The sequence below is a fragment of the Globicephala melas genome, chromosome 14 (genome assembly GCF_963455315.2).
Source record: "Globicephala melas chromosome 14, mGloMel1.2, whole genome shotgun sequence".
In the NCBI taxonomy this organism is placed as follows: Eukaryota; Metazoa; Chordata; class Mammalia; order Artiodactyla; family Delphinidae; genus Globicephala; species Globicephala melas.
This window is the reverse complement of record NC_083327.1, coordinates 19003611-19018357: the sequence shown is the minus strand read 5'-3', so window position 1 is coordinate 19018357 and position 14747 is coordinate 19003611. Positions and strand designations below refer to the sequence as shown.

General features: G+C 45.9%; 1 non-coding gene across 1 annotated transcript; it reads right to left on the bottom strand.

The window, feature by feature from the left end:
- Positions 1 to 2543: 2543 nt before the first annotated feature.
- Positions 2544 to 2650, bottom strand: LOC115854885 (U6 spliceosomal RNA). The gene has a single exon (XR_004040162.1). It is a non-coding gene; the product is annotated as a U6 spliceosomal RNA (small nuclear RNA).
- Positions 2651 to 14747: the final 12097 nt, after the last annotated feature.

Genomic DNA, 14747 nt, shown 5'->3' with positions numbered 1-14747 from the left:
CTAATCCAATATGACTGGTGTCTTTACAGGAAGACGAGGTTCAGATACAGACATGCACAGAGGGAAGACCTTGTGAAGACACAGGGAAAGGCCATCTACCAGCCAGGGTGAGAGGCCTGGGAAGAAACTATATCTGCTGACAGCTTGGGACTTCCAGCCTCCAGATGGTGAGAAGTAAATTCCTGTTGTTTAAGCCACCCAGTCTTGGGTACTTTGTTATAACAGCTCTAGCAAACTAATACACTCGCCTTGAGAAAAAAAAATTTTGTTCAAAGGGTGCAAATTTACTGAAAACAAGTATATTGGCTTGGAAAACTCTTGAGTGTTTTTCTTGAAGTTTGTTTCCTCCTGAAGCTGCATTTTACAGGTAAAGTATAAACGTGCTAAAATTTCTTGAAAGATTTTTCTTATAAGAAGATCAGCTACGTTCCCCACCAACTTTCTAGCCTATGATTGCACTTAGCAGATTATTTATTTCTTCACTGATAGTAGAAAAATAAGCCTAGACAGAGTGCAGGCAAATGATCATACACTACAAAGGAATGAATTCAAATCAGTTCATTTTTCAGATATTTCAGGGGTTTAAAAACTGGCTTAGCTTGAAATAAAATCTCCCCCATGAAACATATCTAGAGGAATCATGTTCCCACTCAGACAACCTTTGTGTGGATCGTCAGTGGGAGTTTTATTCTTGTTTGTCCCCTGCCGTGTCCGACCATTCAGCACAGTCTATGTCATAGTGGGATTGCTTCCCTAGTCTGTGAGTTTCCATGTGGGAAACATCCCAAGACTACTTGTTTTCATTTTTTCCTTCTCTGGGAGAGACTGACAGAGCTAGGAGTTTGTAGAACCTATGCCCCCCCCCCCTTTAAGTTTACTTAGAAAAAGGAATTGACATTGGTTCCAAAGTGTGCCTTGCAAAATGCCCAGGGAACACACACTTCTGCTTGCCTCACACACGGCCAGAGCTCAGGAGGCTTCTCCCACCCCCTGAGTCTCAGCTGGGCAGCAGGGAGACCCTCCATCCCACTGGCAGACCTGTGGTTCCCATGGTCACCCAGAGGATGCAAGAGCAGAGTAGGGACGCATTGCCAAGGCGGCTAAAGGCTTGCGTAGCTGGCTGACGGGCAGGAAGGGCCTTCTCCCTTTCGGTTTGGTTTTATCACATCAGCCTCCTGCCCTCCTGTGGTCCATTAGCTGAGGAAGGGGCGTTGCAGTAATGCAGGGGGTGAAGGAAGGGAGTGAGGATAGTTACTATGGAAAGAGGCAAAACCAGATAAGAAAAGAGGACTCTTGGGGTGGAAGAGAAAATGGGCTGGGAAAAAGGACCCTGAATTAGAATTATTTTATGAGAAGTTTTAACCAGTTCCCAGAGGGGAATTCAATTCTGAGACAAGTGTTCTTATGAAAGGGATTTTCCTTGACTCTCGAAACACATGGGTTTGAACTGTAGGGTCCACTTACATGTGGATTTTTTTCAATAGTAAATACCACAGCCCTACACGATCCCCAGTTGCTTGATTCCCTGGATGTGGAAACCACAGATACGGAGGAACCATGGAAATGGAGGATTCCCAGATATGGAGGAATCGCATATATGGAGGGCTGACTATGATTTTCTGATTTTCTGATACTCTGATTTTCAACTGTGCAGAGGGCCCGCACCCCAACCCCGCACTGTGCAGGCTCAACTGTATTAGGAAGCATTCCCAGGGAAAGCCTGTAGGGGGATGGGAAAGCATGAATTCATGATTAGGGAGAGAGGGCAGGCAGTGGTGTAGTATTGGGCCAAGTCCCAAGGAGGGAAACCCTATTCCTTCTATATTTCTGTGTAACAAATTGCCCCAAACAACAATAAACTTTTATCACCTCTCAGAGTTTAAGTGGGTCAGGATATCAGGAGTGGCTTGGCTGGGCAGTGCCAGCTGGTGTGTCCTTGTGGTTGTAGCCACAGTATCAGTCAAGATCTCGGCAGGTTTACCTGGGGCGGGAGGATCATTTGCAAAGCAGCTCACTCACCAGGCTGGAGAGCTGGTGCTGGCTGTTGGTGGGAGGCCTCAGTTCCTCTCCACATGGGCCTCTCCCAGGACTGCTTGAGTGTCCTCCTGCTGTGTGAGTCCCCAGGTGTGTAGCCCAAGAGAGAAAGCCAGGCAGAAGCTATCCATTTCATGACCTAGCCTGGGACCACGACGAGCATCGTTTCCCCCATCTTCTGTTCTGCAGAAGCACTCAGGCTGGCCTTTATTTTATTTTTTATTTTTATTTTTTTTGTGGTACGCGGGCCTCTCACTGTTGTGGCCTCTCCCGCTGCGGAGCACAGGCTCCGGACGCGCAGGCTCAGCGGCCGTGGCTCACAGGCCCAGCCGCTCCGCGGCACATGGGATCCTCCCGGACCGGGGCACGAACCCGTGTCCCCTGCATCGGCAGGCGGACTCTCAACCACTGCGCCACCAGGGAAGCCGTGGGCTGGCCTTTATTTAAGAGGAAGGGAATTAGGCTCCACCTTTTTTTTTTTTTTTTTTTTTGCGGTACGCGGGTCTCTCAAAAATATGGAATGCTTCACGAATTTGCGTGTCATCCTTGCGCAGGGGCCATGCTAATCTTCTCTGTATCGTTCCAATTTTAGTATATGTGCTGCCGAAGCGAGCACTAGGCTCGCTTGAAGGGAGGAGGGTCAAAGAATTTGTGGACATTTTAAAACTTTGGCTGTGTCCTGCAGGGAAACTCTGGAGATAACATAGTTTACCACCCCCCCCCACCCCCCCACCCCCGCCCCCAGACTGGTCTCCATCAGGGGCCGGGGAGCTGGAATACTTGTTCTCTCCTACCTGCCCATCTTTGGATCCGGGCTGCCTGAAGTGGGAAGGGCTTCAATTCCCAGGCTCCCAAGGGCGGAGTCTGAGAACAGCCCTTGGAGGAGCGAGGCAGGTGCTGGCTGTGGAGGGTGAACCAGCCCCTTGCCCCGCCCCCATGGCAAGCAGGGCAGAGGGACCTGAGGGATGAGATGCGGCACGCTGACGAGGTCTTCCTTCCCTTTCTTGTGCGATTTCGTCTCTGAGCGGAATTCACTGTTGTCTCAGAGAGCCTGGGAGCAGATGTCGGAAAACTACATAATGAAATCAAATAGCAAAATAGAACCAGGCAGATGCTTGCCCAAAGAGAAGGGGAAGGAGATGGCTGGACACCAAGGGTTATTAATAGCACTCTGTACTTTGATGGTGTCTTTCATCTGCGTTTCCAAGAGCTGCACGGCCATTTAAGTAATCCAGGGAGTTATTTTCTTGGATAGAACCCTGAAATCCAACAGGTCTTTTGAAAGTTTGGTGCTTTGAATGTTTTACTCTTTCTGGATTGTTCTCGAGGGAGAAATGATTTTGATTTATAAATCATATGGAGGTTTTTAAAAGTCAGTTATTTCTTAAAACAATAGATAGTTGCACTGCCTTTGGCAACATTCTGTGGAATTCACAGGGCCTTCTTCTTCCTTGTCCGTCTCAAAGCTGTCTTCATGAAATTATTTAATTAAGTGATAGAACATTTCTGTTCAGCAGGGAAAACATGTCTAAAGATCCTGTCCGAAATTCGAGTAACCATGGTTCCAGGCTTCTAACCATCCGTTACTCCTTCTTCGTGAGATGCCAAATGACGGGTTGCAGAGGTCTGTTCTGCTCTTCCTCTACTATATACACCTAGAGAGGGAACAGGGCTGCGGCGGTAAGGTGGCCCTGGCATCAAGAACGGGCCATCTCTAAGCTGATATTTGGCTGGTGACTAACTAAGAACGGAGTCTGTGAGCCACTTTGCCTTGGCGGTTCTTCACCAGAGAAGCGAAGCACAGGAGAGAGATCCCACCTGGACGTGGAACCAGAAGCAGGTCTCCCACGCGAGCCGATGCCTGCCTTGATTAGAGTCAGCCGGCACCGGGCACACTGCGGCTGCGCGGACCTCCTGTGAGCGCCGGCCTGCCTGTGTGCACGCGTGAGGTGCGACCGGGAAGAGGCTGCGGCTGCATCTCATTAACTTGTCACATCTCTTCCCCCAAAGTGGACGAGCATGTGTTTTGCCTACTGACTGGTCACTGATGGTTTCATCACCAATGGTTTCAGTCGTAGACTGAAAAGGGCTGCCGCATAGCAAAGCCCAGACCAGGAAGAGAAAGAGTCCGCTGTCAGGACTGGAACCACAGCAAAGGATATGTCCCAGAAGGGCCCAGGATTCACCTGCCTTCTGCTGCCTGCAGCGCCGGCTGTGTTTCTCCAGCGCTCAGCATGAGAAGCGTCGCTGGGCCTCTCAGGCCTACAGGGTGGACTAATAAGGGATGTGTTTGCAGCTGTCAGGAGGCTGGTTGCTGCTGCGCTACAGATACTCTGGACAGGACATGTTTTCTTTTTCTTTTTTTAAATCGGGAAGCAGGAAGTTTTCCTTTCCTGGCCCTTCCCAAGCCTTTGTAGTTACCAATTATATCCACTAGGTGGCAGCACAGAGCGCACGGCCACAGCTCACTCTACTCTCCAGCCGGGGTCTGCGTCTTAGCAGGACGGAGAAGTCCAGGATGGCCTCCCACCCGCTTAGCAAGGGTTCATTCTGTCTCTGCCTTTCCTTTGAGAAACGACCATTCAGAGGCTTGTGCCTTTGAAGACTGTTTCAGCAGTGGGTCCAACTTCCTCCCAAATGGCCTACTTCTTTACGTAAGAAGTGAGAGTATTTTCTGCCCCAGCTTTATTTTGGGATAAGGCAGGCATTTACAATTCCATTTGTAATCATGCCACATTACCTTTTATACGATCTGAAAGTGTGTGGAAATGAATGATTCTCTCTGGAGGAAGGGATTCTGTTCATCCGTTGATCATTTCTTTCTTTTGGAGGGTTTGTCCCCCACCCTTGGTTGAGTCTGGGTCCCCTGGGCTCCAGGACATTTTGCCAAACATGAGGGGAGTGAAAGGGGAGTGGAAGACAAGGTCCTGGCCCTCGAGGGATTGAATGGTTCCTGAGAGCCCTGAGGAACCCAAATAAATACAAGTCCACTTCGTTTGTATTCTGTGAGCTTTGCTCTAGTTTTCTGTCGCATTGCCTTGACACTGAGTTCCAGCGCGCTTCTGGAGGGGCAGTCTGTACAACTTAACGTCAGTTAGTCAGCTCTTCTGGGCAAATTAAAAAACCCAAATGTTGTTGAGTCACTAATTTATTCCTCACCGCTGTGATTCAGAGCTCCTGTCTCATTTCTCCAAGTCTCCCCCATTCCCAAGCTCCATACCCCGCCCCTCCCCTGGCTGCAGAGCAGACAGCGCTTCCTGTCTCATCTGTGTTCACTGCCCCCATTTCTTTTTTTTTAATTTTTATTGGAGTATAGTTGATTTACAATGTTGTGTTAGTTTCTGCTGTACAGCAAAGTGACTTAGTTATACATATACACATATCCACTCTTTTATAGATTCTTTTCCCATATAGGCCATTACAGAGTACTGAGTAGAGTTCCCTGTGCTATACAGTAGGTCCTTATTAGTTATCTATTCTATATATAGTAGTGTGTATATGTCAATCCCAGTCTCCCCATTTATCCCTCCCTTTCCCCCTTACCCGCTGGTAACTATAAATTTGTTTTCCACATCTGTAACTCTATTTCTGTTCTGTGGATAAGTTCATTTGTACCCTTTTTTTAGATTCCACATATAAGTGATACCGTGTGGTATTTGTCTTTCTCTGTCTGACTTACTTCACTCAGTATGACAATCTCTAGTTGCATCCATGTTGCTGCAAATGGCATTATTTCATTCTTTTTTATGGCTGAGTAAATTCCATTGTACATATGTACCGCATCTTCTTTAGCCATTCCTCTGTTGATGGACATGCCCCCATTTCAACATGCCTTCACTGTTACTGAACAGTGAACTAAGGCCATCTCCCCCTAACCGTCCAGAGTGAAACAAAAGAAAGGCCAGTTCTGAAGGCAGAGGCAAGGAGCCGAGTCCAAGAAAGGCTGCCTGGGAGCCCATGTCTGGGCTGTTAGCATCCTTTCAATCTTCTTCGTATAAGAGTACCTTGGATTTCTTACGGGAGGGCATTATATGTCCCCTCCCCACTGCCGCGGCTTGGGGAGACATGACCCTGCCCTCACCACCAGGGGCAAGCCTGATTGGCCTCATTCAATCTGCATATTTAATCCTCCATGCCAGTTATGGACGCCTTGATTGGGGGGCCCACGTGACCTGTCAGTGTGTTGACCTCTCAGTATGTGGAGCTCAAGGCATTCACTGGGTCTGCTGAGAACTAGATGTGAACCGAAGAGCTCTTGGCATCCGTCCTGCACTCATGAGAGAAAAGCTGTCACAGAGCAAGCCAGGATGGAGAAAGGAGGGCAGAGAAACAGAAGAAACCACATCCTGACGACGTCACTTGAGCCCCTGGATTAAGCTTTGCCACCAACAAGCCCTACCCTTGAAAATTTTATGAGCCAATAAATAAATACTTTTTTTCAAAAAAAATCTAGGGTGAGTGAAGGTTTCTGATACCTATCATCTAAACATTTCTGGTTGATGTGCTCTGGGAAGGGTAAGATTATGTCTGTAGAACATGATGAGAAATGGACCAATGAGGGGCAGTCAAGCCAATCTTGTCCCGCCAGAGTCAGCTGCTATTCCATCTCCATAGCCCAGGTCCTGGCCACCTTCTTAGCCCACTGCTCTCAGAGACATAGTCCTCCGGTGGCTGGGAGGAACCAACCTACGGTTCAGGTGGAGAGTTTAGACTTCTAGCAGCTGGTGATGCCCAAAGATCTTCATGGGCTGTTGGAGAAAGTAGCCAAGGAAGAATGGCAGTTCAGTGGTGGAAGGTTCACACCTCGGCAATGGGAAAAGTTGTGCTACTGGGGAGTCACGGGTATAGGTTAGGAGAAGGAAGTGTAAGGGAAGAAGAGAAAAACGAGGTGAGGAATGAAGTAGGATAAGTACACTCTGGGTCTCACAGTTCAGAATTTATGTTTGAACTGAGCCTAAAATGTTAAAAACGTCCAAAACACATGCAGAAAGATAGCAGGGAGTAGAGAGAAGTGCTAGGTATGTCCTATCAGGCAGATTCTGGTTGCTTTTGCTGATGCGTGCAGACTTTGCAAGGGAGATCTTCTGTGATGATGAATCTCTTTGCTGTCTGGTGGTCTTTCGTGGTAGCACTTGAGGAATGATATAAAAGTCTCCACTACATTTATAATAGGCTGAGACTTGAACCACATGTTTTAGCAACCATATGAACCCTGCGGAATCAATTGCTGGGTGAAGTTGAGCATGTATTTAAAACATGTGAGGGGATGTTTTGTATCTCACTAGACTAATTTTACTACATAGAGGCTTCATCTCTCTCTTACCTCTGGGGTTTTAGAAAAAAGTCTACCTTCTGTACGTCTGATGAAACTATGCGTTTGCTGTAACCCTGTGGTTAGTCATTAGGGCTGTTTGCCAATATTTGGGGCTTCCGGGCACATGGGAGAATTAAACTTTCCCTCTTCCTTTGAACTTAGGCAAAGCCACGTGACCTATTTTGGCTAATGAAACGTGAGTGGAAGTTATGTGGCAGAAGCATTAAAATCCAGAACACAATTTGTATGGGTTTTTTTTTTAGCCTCTGGCATGGTGACAATCAGCGGTTGGAACGGTGGCCGCCCCATCCACCTGAGTGACTCTGATCAGCCCAGAGATGCCACCACTCCATCTAACCCCAGGCGACTTGTAGCCTAAGCAAGAAACAACCCTTTGTTGTTTTAAGGCATTGAGATTGCTGGCTTGTCTGTTACTGCAGCAGAACCAAATTCATCCTGATGTATATAAAACTAAAAATATTCTAGCAATTGTACTTGAAATTGGGATGAATCAGATTTGCCACTAAACCTTTGGTAGCTCACCATCTTGAGAAACGATGTGAAGAAAAATTATAGAAGGCAGTGCTTAAAATATTAATTAAAAACTTTAGGGCTTCCCTGGTGGCGCAGTGGTTGAGAGTCTGCCTGCCGATTCAGGGGACGTGGGTTCATGCCCCGGTCCAGGAGGATCCCACATGCTGCGGAGCGGCTGGGCCCGTGAGCCATGGCCGATGAGCCTGTGCGTCCGGAGCCTGTGCTCCGCAACGGGAGAGGCCACAGCAGTGAGAGAGAGGCCCGCGTACCGCCAAAAAAAAAAACTTAAAAAAACTTTAAAGTACTTTATAATTTACTTTTAATTTCTTTAACTGTGATATAACTATTTCTTGTTAGTTCTATTCATAATGTACATATATAGATATATTCATGGTTTTTATGCAGTTATATTGGATATACTTTGGTGTATTAAACTGTCTTATTAAGGTTATTGACAAAATAAGTTTACGTTAGTCTTCACTGTTATGAGGGATATGCAAGATTAAACTCATTTTGATTCTGTTAGATTCCTTTGGCAGAGGAATCAGAAAACCTGAACTCAAACTAGCTTAAGTTACAAGAAAGTTTAATATTTCACAGATATGGGATTTTTCACATATAATGGAAGCTGAGGCTTTAGGATGATTGACTCAGTAGCTCAGTGCTGTCATCCTGTCAAGGACCCACGTTTTTTCCATTTCTCTGGGGAGCTCACACCTCGGTGTTGAATTCCCCTCTGGTGTATCTGAGATGGCGGCACCCGTGCCAGGGTCCGCATGCAGCACAGCACGCAGAAGATGAGCTGTTTCTTCCCGTGCCTTTTTCTTAGGCGGGAGATACCTTCCCCCAACACTCCTAAGGAAACTTTTCCTCTCATCTTAGTAGGCAGAATCAAGTCCTGTGGCCATTCACAAGCCCACACTGGCCTGGCGGTAGAATTATTATGGTCAGTGGGGATCAGTGTCCCCATGGACTACATAATTAGATAACCAATCTTTTTTTTTTTTTTTTTGCGGTAACGCGGGCCTTTCACCGCTGTGGCCTCTCCCGTTGCGGAGTGCAGGCTCAGCGGCCATGGCTCACGGGCCCCCCGCTCCGTGGCATGTGGGATCCTCCCGGACCGGGGCACGAACCCGCGTCCCCTGCATTGACAGGCGGACTCCCAACCACTGCGCCACCAGGGAAGCCCCCCAGTCTTTTATTGTTGGCTGTTTAGGCCATTTCTTGTTTTCAGTTGCTGGAAACAATTGGGTATATGTCTTTTCTACTCTCTCACTCTTTTCAAGTTTTCCTAAAGATGGAATGATTGAGTCAAAGGGAATAAATATTTTTACTGTTCTTCCTATGTACTACTAAAATATTCTTCAATTTGATAAAGATTGTACCAAAGTACAGTGCCATCAGCCTTGGGAATATTATTCTGTTTTATTTCTAACACATGCTATAGAGTAGTAACTTATTGGCTTGAGTTACAATTCCTTAATTACCAGTGAGGCTGAACATTTTTCCAGAGTTTGTTTACTCTTTTTGGAATGAGTTCCCTCAGAAGGTAGCCTCTCTGGCACAAGGGTCAGAAATATTGAAGTCTCAATCCCCCAAGTAAACGGTATCTGGCTCTATCTCTGACCCAGCAACACTGGAACTAGGGACTGACTCAACGTAAAGTAAATGCAGATTGCCCAGAGACTCACACGATCCAGATGGAACCCATGGGGGACCCTTAGCAGGGAAATGTCACCCAGGCTTTAGGCCAAATAAAAGGAATTGCAGCTCTTGGAACAGAATCCTTGGAGAGCTCTTAAACACAGATTATTTTTATGACCACGTGAAATTATTGAGTTAGAAGCATCAAAAATTTTAAAATGATACCCACATTTAAACACTTTGAAGAATGACCTTATTCTTAATAGAATATCTCTGAAGGAAACAAAACGGGGTATAGAACCATGTCTTGACCTGGGTTTCGCACAAGTTTTGATTTAATAGACTCCGCTGCCTTCACTGAAGCAAGATAGTTTGGGGTGGTAATTTTGTGTTGAATGACACAGCTGTCTTTTTCACCAGTTTCCTGTTTCAGTATCTTGATTAAACACTACTGTAGGGTTCAAAGATGTTCGCGTTATTGTTTCTGTAGAGTGCTACAGGTGGCTCTGAGGGGGTCTATGAACTTGACAACGGCGGTAGAATGTTGTGGGCGTGCGCATTCCACCCTGGCGCCCGGGCTGCGTCGCCAGCGGACTTTCAGGAAACCAATCAAAGGGCCCACAGTCATTCCACCTGTAGTTTTCATTCATTTTCATTTTTCCTACAGCTCCCCTTCACCTTCTCCTACCCTCTAGTTTGCTTCCTTTCTATTATTTTCCACTCAGTTTCCCTGAAAACCCAGTGTTTTGGCTTGGGCTGCTCTCCGTAGGGTTTCCTCTCTCTGCTGATTTGAACACTTTATGTGGCTCCTTTTCCTTCATACGGGATGGTCAGGGAACAGGATTTTGGGGTTAAGATGTTACACTGAATGTCTAAGTTTTTTTAAAAATGTGTTAAAACATATTCAAGGATATTGAACATTATTTATGGATTCGTTGGTTTAGAAGTTACTTCAGGATGTTTTGTTGTCTCATATCAACATTAATTTTCACTCTAACAGTAAACAAAGGGTCATTTCTGCTTTCTGGAGCCTCCTTTGAGCTTGTTACATTGGAAAAGTGCAGCAAAATTATGGAAGGCCTCCAAACCCTTAAAGGAGGTAGACCTATCTTGTCTGTCCCTGGTGAGCTCAGCTGTATCCTTCTGGCTTAAAAATTAGATAATTACATGCATGTTTTTTGCTTAGCCCTAAAAGTATTCCATGTACGTAAAGAAGTTCGTATTGAGTTCAGAGACTATAGGATTTTAGATATTTGTTCCAATACCGGAACCTCAGGAACATATTTTTCTCTCCTCTGATAGAAAATGGCAAAGAATAAAATCAAGTTTAAAATTAGATCTTGTGTTTTAGAAACCAGTAGATATCAACGAAAAAAGTAATCTAAGAAAAACACTTCTCTGTCAAAAGAAGAGTCAGAAACACAAGGGCTGTAATAGAATCTGAAAGGTGGGCTGGATTTCAGAGAGCATCAGCAAAGTACAGCGTGGCAGGGACAACTACCTCCTTTATTTTTAAAGATAGAAATCTTTTTATCTTTATACAATTTATTTTTAAACATCATTCATGAGACAGAGAGAAAAGCTCAGTGTAGTTGCCAGATAGGCAACATATGATCCCTAACAGGGGACCCCATCTGGGTGAAATATGGCCCTGCAGCAAAGGGGCAGGGCCTTTTACATTTTATGTAAATCCAGACTGAGTGCTTGAGAGCTTCCGAGGAAGAGCCTTGTGCAGAGATAGGCTGTGGATCCTGGAACACCGTGCCTTCTTGACTGCGGGATGCTGCTGAGAGACCAGAGCGAGGCCCACTGTCTTAGTGATGTTTGCAAAGTGATGGTTGAGGTTTTCGTGGTGGTGGTGATTGGTGACTTAATGCCGTGTGCTCTGATCCCAGCTGGTACCAAGGAGGTGGGAGACCACCCCTGACCTGGAGTTTGCAGGTGTGGGAAGGGGATATGTGGGGCTAGTCTCTTCACCGTTAGGGCACACTTGTTGACTGCATCTGGTTTAGAAGAGCAGCAGATCAAGAGTGTGTGTGTGTGTGTGTGTGTGTGTGTGTGTGTACGCACATGCACTGAATTTAATTCCATAGTACAAGGTAGGTATTTGTTGGTAATAAAAATGTGCATTTGGAGAATTTTATTTCTGCAGTCCATGTTTCTACACAGGCAAAGTCACTCTGAATTTAATTATTTTCTCTCCACATTCATGTTTGTTTGCCCTGTTTCAATTTAATACATTTAATGGTCTTTCACTGGTATTTGCTTTTCAATATATTTTTCTCTCCTTTTCTTCGAATTCTTTCTGATCATCATCTGTTTCTCTCTTCTTTCCTTTATCTCTGTTCTTCTACACCCCTTTTCAACTTTCTGTTGATCAAGTTAATGAAGCCCAGTTTACCACTCTTTCCAGCCATCGCGTTGACATAGGGTCCTTTTCTTTTTGGTCCATGAAGAGAGTTGAAAATTCTATCTAAAAATCCCTCTCCCTGGAGTTAGTTGCCAAGGGTGGCTCTGGTGAAGTTGGGGCTAGCTGAGCTCTTTCTGGAAAGATAGATGGGTTTTAAGCAGTGGGAAAGATGCCTAGAGTATGGACTAGCACTAAAGCAAAGGCATCTGCATAGAAATGACTTTTAATAAATACCCTTGGCACAATTTTCTATTTACAACTTTTGAAATCTGAGAGGGGTTAAAAATGAAGAGACCATAAATCTGCGATGGGATGCTGGTAGGCGGAGGTGTGGTCAGACCCTGCAAAGTTGAGGCACTAAGGGCCAGTGCATAAAGAATGAGAATATGAAGAAAAATGCTAGAAATCTCTCTACATGGCGAATGCAGAAAACAATGGGAAATTTGCTTCCAAGCTAGCCTGGATAAGACTGTGTTTATAGCTGTGAATGTAAACAAGGAAGCAAAGCACCGGGCTCACAGCATGAGGGCGACATCATGTTTTCGTTACAGTGACTGAAAACTATGCATAAAAATTGGAGGATTACTTGGTATTTAAATACAAATGTGAACTTGGTTACAGACCTCTAAAGATGCATTTAATTTTATAATTCCTCTTAACTCCGGCATCTCGTAGCAGGTATTTACTTATTAACCACCCATGCCTAATTTTTGACCTATCAGGCCTTATACTGACTCAATAAAGTAAATAGATATTTAGGTCAAACGCGAAAGATATCACAAGAGTGCTAGAATTTGACATGCCCAAAGGGAGAAGGCTGATTCTGACAGCAGGGATTATAAATGTCTTAAAGTAATTAAAACCTGACTTGTCCGACTTGATGTATGCCGTTTTCAAAGTGTCTGATTGTTTGCACAATTTAAAATAAGGGGGAAAAAACATGGCAACTTTACTGAGCCCAAGAGGGAGTTAGGTGAAATGGTTCAAGTTCTGTTTAGATTCATGAACGGGTATTTGAAAGAGCTCAGAGGCTGCAAGAAAGGATATTTTTCCAGATGATTAAATGCAAATATTGTTGAAAAATGCTTAAGAAAATGATTTCAGAATAAGCAGGAAATAAAAAACGATGGAGGTGGGGAGCACAGAGGTGAAGGAGGGAATTGTTTGGGAGGGATTTCTCCTCCTGCCGTGACCCAATCTTGACGTCCTGGGATCTGAAGAGTCTTTGTTCTGCGGGAGAGGGCTGGCAGGAAGGAAGATGATGAAGATGCTGAGGCAGCACTCGGGCCTGCATGCATGCTTGCCAAGAGGTACCCAGGATGAACCCTCATCACTTTCCTCTCCAGACGGGCGGGCAGTGCCTACTTTCCCCAGGACACGTGAGGTTTCCGAGGTCACTCGTGTGTACAGACCCTTGAGCAAAGCACAAAAGACCCATCCTAACCCCACGCATCTCCTTTCCAGTATTCGATACTAAAACCCACACCACAGTGTCCACACCAAAGGACCAGCTGGAAACCACAGTTCTGATACAGCCTTTCCTCCTAAATTCTATCAGTTTGCATTTGGCTTACGTTAGGATTATATTATGTATGAGGTAAGCAGAGACTTATTTTAGTCTGGGCTTTCTATAGCTGATGGCTGGGCTACACTGCATGTTGGATCCTGGTGGGTGAGTTTGGAAACATCAAAGGCTCTTGTGTCTTAAAAAGGTCATACTGCGGGAGCATGATGGGAACTCTCCCAAAGAGTGGGAGCCGGAACAACTGTTAGCGTAGGTTGGGGCAACTGTTCTGCTGCGGTTGAGGTGAGACCTGGTGCCATGTCTGTTGACACCCCAGCATTCCTGCTTTTCATCTAACATGAGTTCAGAAAAGGGAAAACAAGCCCTGAATTGGAGGAAGTTTCAGAAGCTTCAGGGAATTCTGTTTCCCATGGGTTTAAATCGTCTACGTGCTGACAAGAATGTTTTATCAAGACAAGAGTTCTCTTTCAGTTCTGAGTGTCGATCCAACTTACAGAGATTCTGGAGTGGAATTGTTTTAGCATTGGCAAGGGAGAAAAGGCGAAGGAAAGGACTTCTAAAGCCTTCTTGGACATCAAATGGCTATTTCACAACAACTTTGTGATGAGTTAAGTGTAAATGAATCAGAAACATACGGACGAAATTTCCTTTGAAATTCACATGGGTGTAAGATTAAGGCAAAAAAGTTCTTGGCAAAGAGTATTTTGGGATTTGCCAAATTCAAGCCATTTGAGAAAGAGTCGGAGATGCTCTTCGCGGACCCCAGAATGCTGCCGGGCTCCATCTCTCTTTGTTTGTTTGTTTTTGGGTTTTTTTTGCGGTACGCGGGCCCCTCACTGCTGTGGCCTTTCCCGTTGCGGAGCACAGGCTCCGGACGCGCAGGCTCAGTGGCCATGGCTCACGGGCCCAGCCGCTCCGCGGCATGTGGGATCCTCCCGGACCGGGGCATGAACCCGTGTCCCCTGCATCGGCAGGCGGACTCCCAACCACTGCGCCACCAGGGAAGCCCTGGGCTCCATCTCTGTTCGTTCCTCTTCACCACCCATTAGTCGAGGTGTCCCGCAGCCTGGAAAGCTTCAGGTTGGCTGGAAGTCGGGCATACAGGAAGTCCTCCGGTGCTTTCGTGGTCTGCTAGGGAGTGTCAGCACCATGCTTTAGAGCCAGCAGTGGAGAGCAGTGCTTGACTTTGCAGTCAAAGGGTCCAGCAGTTCGGATCCTGTCCACGTGGGTGCTGCTTCGCATCAGGGCTGCATCCGAAAATTGCATAGTTGGCGAGAGATTTTTCA